Below are 7060 nucleotides of genomic sequence, written 5' to 3'. Positions count from 1 at the left end.
TGCCATAAGGTAACAAGATTTGTTGTTGTTCCTGGATACATGACATGTTGTTAAAGTAATTTCTTTTTAATTGCTTATAGAAACGAACTTCTAGTACCACGAACCCAAAAATGGCGACAATGGAACAGTCGAAAGGGCCGAAAAGTTTTAATGGTAGGCTATAAACTAAGCCGGAATTGGAGCCTTTGTTATGAAATGGTATGACTATTTTACTAGCAAAAAAGTAATCTGCGCAAAACGAACTAAGGACTAACTGAAAATCGTGCATTTACAACGGATCTAATTCTGCTGTATTCTTTAAAAGTAACAAATGACAAATAACATTTAGGGAGAATATGTTTCGAGTAAGATTCCAGCATCGATAGTTCCCGCGATAGTTACATCAGGACTGACTGGACAACAAAGAGAAGAGAATGTGTCTAACTTGAGTAAAGCAAGTTGTAAAAGACATAAATACATAAATTGACAGCTTTTTGTTTATTCTGCAAACACAGACCTACCAACCGAGATTATACAACAAATATTCCAACTAGTGTGGGATATTGAAGGGGATCCTTCAATCGCAAGGCTCAGCCTAGTTTGCAGGAGGTGGCGACAGCTGGCACAGGATGAAGGATTTAGAAAAGTCGTCCATTTTTTAATGGCTTAATACAGTCCATGATTGGACAACCGCCTCAGAGGATTTTAAAAAGAAATACTACGTAATGTATGAGATTATACGCTGCTTGGGATGTAACAGACTCTACAAAGATACCTCAGGGTTCTCGCAAATCGGAGGGAAACGACGGTCTTTGAGATTTTATTCAGACTCAGACGATGCTGGACACCCCGGGTTCTGCACACCATTTTGTGCTAGTGTATCCGAAATTTGTGATGATCCGTTGGCGGACATGGAGTAGTTAGGTTTAATTGTACTTACTATCAGGGAGCTTAAGCAACGACAACTGGGAGGGCAATGAGAACTGCCAAAAAAAGAAGAAAGAAAAAAAGAAAATAGGAACTGCGGAAAAAAAAACTTTTATGCACAGTCATGTATCACGCTTCTTTGTACGTGCATTTTTTGCCGCTACTGCACGACTATGACGTGTGCTAGGAAGTGCCTACTTTCATTCAAAGCTTAAAGAAAGTATGCTAACATTTCACTAATTGAACGGGCGGGAAGTGGGAAAAGCGAGAAAAAGTTTGTAAAAGCCGCGACTTTACTTTTTGAGTGACAATTTTGTAGCAGCCGCAGCCTCCGTGTATTGTTGGTTAAGATTCCTAGGAGTACTCTAAATACAATCCTTATATTTTCAGTCAATTTCAAGAAATGTTAATAAAGTGTTAACGTCGTCCATTTCATGCTAGGTCCATGGAGCTGACAGTTGATGATCAATAAAAGTATACAAAGTATCATACGCACTTCACGTAAAGGGAAGTAAGATATTACAGATCAATATTTATTTAAGAAAAAATTACAAAAAAGAATTTTATTAATATACGGGGATGAAAACTGAGTTTGATAGGGAAGGAAACAAATTATGCATTATGCCTTAGAAAGTTCGAATTACATTTTCCTTTGAAAGATTATTACATTTTGCGTTAAAAATGTTATTACATTTTGGGGCGATTCTTAGTGCATCTTGCGTTAGTAATGCAATTTGCGGCGATTATTACAGTTCGCGGAGTAATAGTGGTGTCCTGTAACAAGGTCGTTGTAGTAACAAACCATAGTGTTACAGCTTCTGGGGGCGTGACCAGAACTGATTTGACCTTTGCTCCAAGCAGGAAAATAAAAAGCGAACATCGCTACACGATGAATACAGTTTGAAAAGGACACAAAAGTGTTGTAATGTTATGTGGTGATTAAAAGTGGAATAAACAATGCACATTTAAATTTGCTTGGACCCTTTTATTCCAAACTATCAATATTCCTGTCTTCATTTACAAAGTCTTTGAGCTAAATTACACGGGATCTTGTGCGCGAGGAAAATATAATTTTGAACATACCAATAAGAGATTTTCACGACTTTGTAGAAAATTCCCTGACCTTGATTTTTTTGTTTGCTTTACCTTGGCACGTCCTTACCGGTTAGTATCTCATGTAAGACTCCATAACATGTAAGCAATGAAAGTTAGATTGTTAATACTAAACATTTGGGTACAATATTTCCCCAATTATTAACAAAATAATAACACGTTTTAAAATTTCCCTGTTATTCTCGACATTATTATTGGCCGCTCACACGACAGACCAGCGGATGATTCGGATAAATGGCGTCAGACAAATAATTTGTCTTGATGTGAAAACGGAACGGTTACTTAAATTAAATTTGGGAGCAATAATCTGTCTGACCTTAACTGTCTGCCGTTATCCGTCAAGAAGGATAGTTAACCCGCCTCTTTTGTGAAATCGGCTATTACTTTTAAAGAAACAAAATCGAAATATAAGTGAATTACGGGAAACCTAGCTTAATATACGTGGGGCCTGATATGGTAGGTCGGGGCCTGGCTGGGGCCTGATATGGGGGGGTGTAATATGGTATGGAACGTTCCAACCTTAGTAGGGAAATTTGACAATTTTACTTGATAAAATCAATTTTTATTCTAAAAGTATTTTTCGAGACCTCGAATCCTACTAGGGAATAAGACTGTTTTGAGTTTATTTTGCCATTTGTCAGGGGGCCTGGAACGAACTTTTGTAGCTTCACCTCATTTTCTTTTGGTAGTGTTTTAGTGAATTCTCAATTTTCTTCCCTAAAATGTGTTGAGCCAATTTTTTCAATGCGTCTACGTTAAACTGAAGAAGTAAATTTATCGATGTATGTCGATTCAAAGGCAATTACCTCTAACAAATAGCGGAAAAAAAATTGAATGTCACGAAACAACCATGTCACTCTCGCGACCAGCAACGAGTGCCATTTTTTTAATCACAAACAAGACAAAAACTTCTGTTGGAGGACAAATGATAAGGCACAATAGTATTCCGGCTCTACAAACCAAGAAGGACATTACAAACAGCGAAGTTAAAGGAGGAGAATAACAAGGCAAGTGTTCGTTGATTATCTTGTCTTCGAAATTTCTGGAAATTCAAACGGTGGTCAAGTTCGAAAACGTAAAAAGCACAAAAATTTTATTCCTTTTTACGTTTAACTATCGTTTCTAGTTTGTATTAATACAGATAGCAAAGTTCAGACAGGTGCCACACTTTTTTAAACTGCCCTTAAAGTTGCCCTATTTTTGTGTTTTGATGGCAGACTGATAACACGTGCAAGGAAAAAGATTCTTGCCCTTAAAATGAATAAATAATTCAGAACTGTGATATGGCTAGGACATCTACAATGAGGGACAAAAGTGTTGGCACACTTCCGTAAAATGGCCCCTTTTTGCATAGTGGATATACTTATCCCATTCCCCTGTCTACCCCAACCCCTTCCCCCCCAAAATCAATGTTGAATTTTGGACCCTCAAGTCTTTTTTTTACTTCAGACAACATTGATTCGGGGGGTGAGGAGATTTACGGCGTTTAAAAAAAATGAAATAATAGATGAATTAAATGTTTGCTAAAAGCACCCGTTTTAAACAAGTGTGTCAACTACTTTTGTCCCTGATTGTCTGAAATATGTATCTGTGTTTTCCGGCTAGATTTTTGACGCTGCTGAATTTTTGTGCGATGACGTTACTCTATGGGCCAAATTGTTTTTTTTAGAAACAACAATTTGTAAAGTTTCGTCCTGATTTGTAGTATACGTAGAGTAAAATGCACGAAGCGTATGTCATCACTTAACCTTGTACTTCCGCGCGCGTTCCTGATACCCTGTGGGGTCGAGAGGAAATCATTTGTGTTATGATCAATGCCGTTGCAGCGGATTTAATGTTTTCACAAGTATTATCAATAGTGGAAAAAGGATGGAAACACTAAGGTGCAATGGAAATTGTTCTGGTAAATGATTAACTTAAGCGAATGAAGTACTGCAGAGTAACTGAGGGGACATGCATTATTTTTGACATTGACTTGTGCCATTAGTGAAAGGACGTGAACAATATACAGGTTATGAACCTCATAAATGATGGGCCAGCCGTTTGTGCTATGTCCTATATATAGATGTGTGTTTTTTTTGGAGACCTTTTCAAACCTAAGTGATCCAAACCTTTAGCGTCGGTAGGCGTCGAACAGGTTAGACCAGGTTTTGGAATGTACTTTTGTAATGATTTTAGATAACCGCCTGCCATTTATTCAGTGGCATAATTTTTTTATTGATGTTGGATGGACAACTATTTCATTTCCCAGCTCGTAAATCACAGAATACCAAAGAAATTGTTTTCAAGATAGACACACCAGTTTGCGTCATCGCCAAAACAGCAATTACTTTTGCCCAGAAGTTCACTTGATGACAAGGAAAGCGGGATAACATGTGATCAATGACGGCCGTGCGCTGGAAAATTTTCCTTTTTTATGCGCTAATTCCTCACGAAAGGCAAAAGAAGATTCCGCTATGTAGAAAGTACTTCGCAATACGTATTCTTGGCAAGAAAAATTCCAGCGATGTGGTGCAAATAAGGAGTTTCAACGGTTAACCACGAGAATACATATGGACATTAAGAGGTCATAACAGACTCATTTTACTTTTCGTTTTCCGAAACGTGGTTAACCGTTGTAACACGAAGGAAGCAGTGTTTTCCTCAGTTTGAGCTGTCGTTTTCTTTGAGAGTCAAATACCAGTTCACGTTTCAAAGCTCTCTTTTCATTTTCGCTGCCGACAATAGACAAAAACACAGGGTTTCGCTTGAGAAATACAGTCCAAATACACAGACATATGCGCTCAGGTCACGCTATTTGCGTTGCGTTATCATGTCACTCATGGTGTCACGAGGTGGGATTGAAAGTAATTGTTTTCGTGGACACTTGTAATGTTTGCTACGCTGTCCTTAGTTTTTTATTGAATTGGCCATGAATTTACCTTCACTTTTCCGTAGTTTCGATATTGAACGTAGTGACGGCCGCTCCGCACTAACGCTCCATATTTCCGTGGCCGGCCAGTGACTATCCCCACTACGTGTCAATCCTTACCCTACCCGTGATTGCTTGCGCCTTAACCATCGGATAAAGTGAAGAACGAGAAATATTCACTTTATTAAAAACATTTTCAGTACGCGTACCCTCGAAATTCATCAAAAGTTGTACATGTGCGCGAGTTTCAGCGTTAGTTTTTAGCTTGTAAACAATATCGACGTTAATTCTGGATATCGCAGCCCTTTTATTACGTCATCACGTAATTCCAATTGGCCCTATAATTCGGTCGTGAATAAGTCAATGTCACCCCCACCACCAATAACATAATTATGTCTTTGATTTCTTTAATTTCAGTTAAAATCAGTGTCATGCACGGCTCAACTTGTGTGCAGTAGCACAATTTTGCATTCAGACAATGAGGGACAAAAGTGTTGGCACACTTCCGTAAAATGGCCCCTTTTTGCATAGTGGATATACTTATCCCATTCCCCTGTCTACCCCAACCCCTTCCCCCCCAAAATCAATGTTGAATTTTGGACCCTCAAGTCTTTTTTTTACTTCAGACAACATTGATTCGGGGGGTGAGGAGATTTACGGCGTTTAAAAAAAATGAAATAATAGATGAATTAAATGTTTGCTAAAAGCACCCGTTTTAAACAAGTGTGTCAACTACTTTTGTCCCTGATTGTCTGAAATATGTATCTGTGTTTTCCGGCTAGATTTTTGACGCTGCTGAATTTTTGTGCGATGACGTTACTCTATGGGCCAAATTGTTTTTTTTAGAAACAACAATTTGTAAAGTTTCGTCCTGATTTGTAGTATACGTAGAGTAAAATGCACGAAGCGTATGTCATCACTTAACCTTGTACTTCCGCGCGCGTTCCTGATACCCTGTGGGGTCGAGAGGAAATCATTTGTGTTATGATCAATGCCGTTGCAGCGGATTTAATGTTTTCACAAGTATTATCAATAGTGGAAAAAGGATGGAAACACTAAGGTGCAATGGAAATTGTTCTGGTAAATGATTAACTTAAGCGAATGAAGTACTGCAGAGTAACTGAGGGGACATGCATTATTTTTGACATTGACTTGTGCCATTAGTGAAAGGACGTGAACAATATACAGGTTATGAACCTCATAAATGATGGGCCAGCCGTTTGTGCTATGTCCTATATATAGATGTGTGTTTTTTTTGGAGACCTTTTCAAACCTAAGTGATCCAAACCTTTAGCGTAGGTAGGCGTCGAACAGGTTAGACCAGGTTTTGGAATGTACTTTTGTAATGATTTTAGATAACCGCCTGCCATTTATTCAGTGGCATAATTTTTTTATTGATGTTGGATGGACAACTATTTCATTTCCCAGCTCGTAAATCACAGAATACCAAAGAAATTGTTTTCAAGATAGACACACCAGTTTGCGTCATCGCCAAAACAGCAATTACTTTTGCCCAGAAGTTCACTTGATGACAAGGAAAGCGGGATAACATGTGATCAATGACGGCCGTGCGCTGGAAAATTTTCCTTTTTTATGCGCTAATTCCTCACGAAAGGCAAAAGAAGATTCCGCTATGTAGAAAGTACTTCGCAATACGTATTCTTGGCAAGAAAAATTCCAGCGATGTGGTGCAAATAAGGAGTTTCAACGGTTAACCACGAGAATACATATGGACATTAAGAGGTCATAACAGACTCATTTTACTTTTCGTTTTCCGAAACGTGGTTAACCGTTGTAACACGAAGGAAGCAGTGTTTTCCTCAGTTTGAGCTGTCGTTTTCTTTGAGAGTCAAATACCAGTTCACGTTTCAAAGCTCTCTTTTCATTTTCGCTGCCGACAATAGACAAAAACACAGGGTTTCGCTTGAGAAATACAGTCCAAATACACAGACATATGCGCTCAGGTCACGCTATTTGCGTTGCGTTATCATGTCACTCATGGTGTCACGAGGTGGGATTGAAAGTAATTGTTTTCGTGGACACTTGTAATGTTTGCTACGCTGTCCTTAGTTTTTTATTGAATTGGCCATGAATTTACCTTCACTTTTCCGTAGTTTCGATATTGAACGC

The sequence above is a fragment of the Porites lutea genome, chromosome 8, assembly GCF_958299795.1.
Source record: "Porites lutea chromosome 8, jaPorLute2.1, whole genome shotgun sequence".
Lineage (NCBI taxonomy): Eukaryota > Metazoa > Cnidaria > Anthozoa > Scleractinia > Poritidae > Porites > Porites lutea.
The sequence above is the reverse complement of the archived record's forward strand: the minus strand, read 5'-3'. Positions refer to the sequence as shown.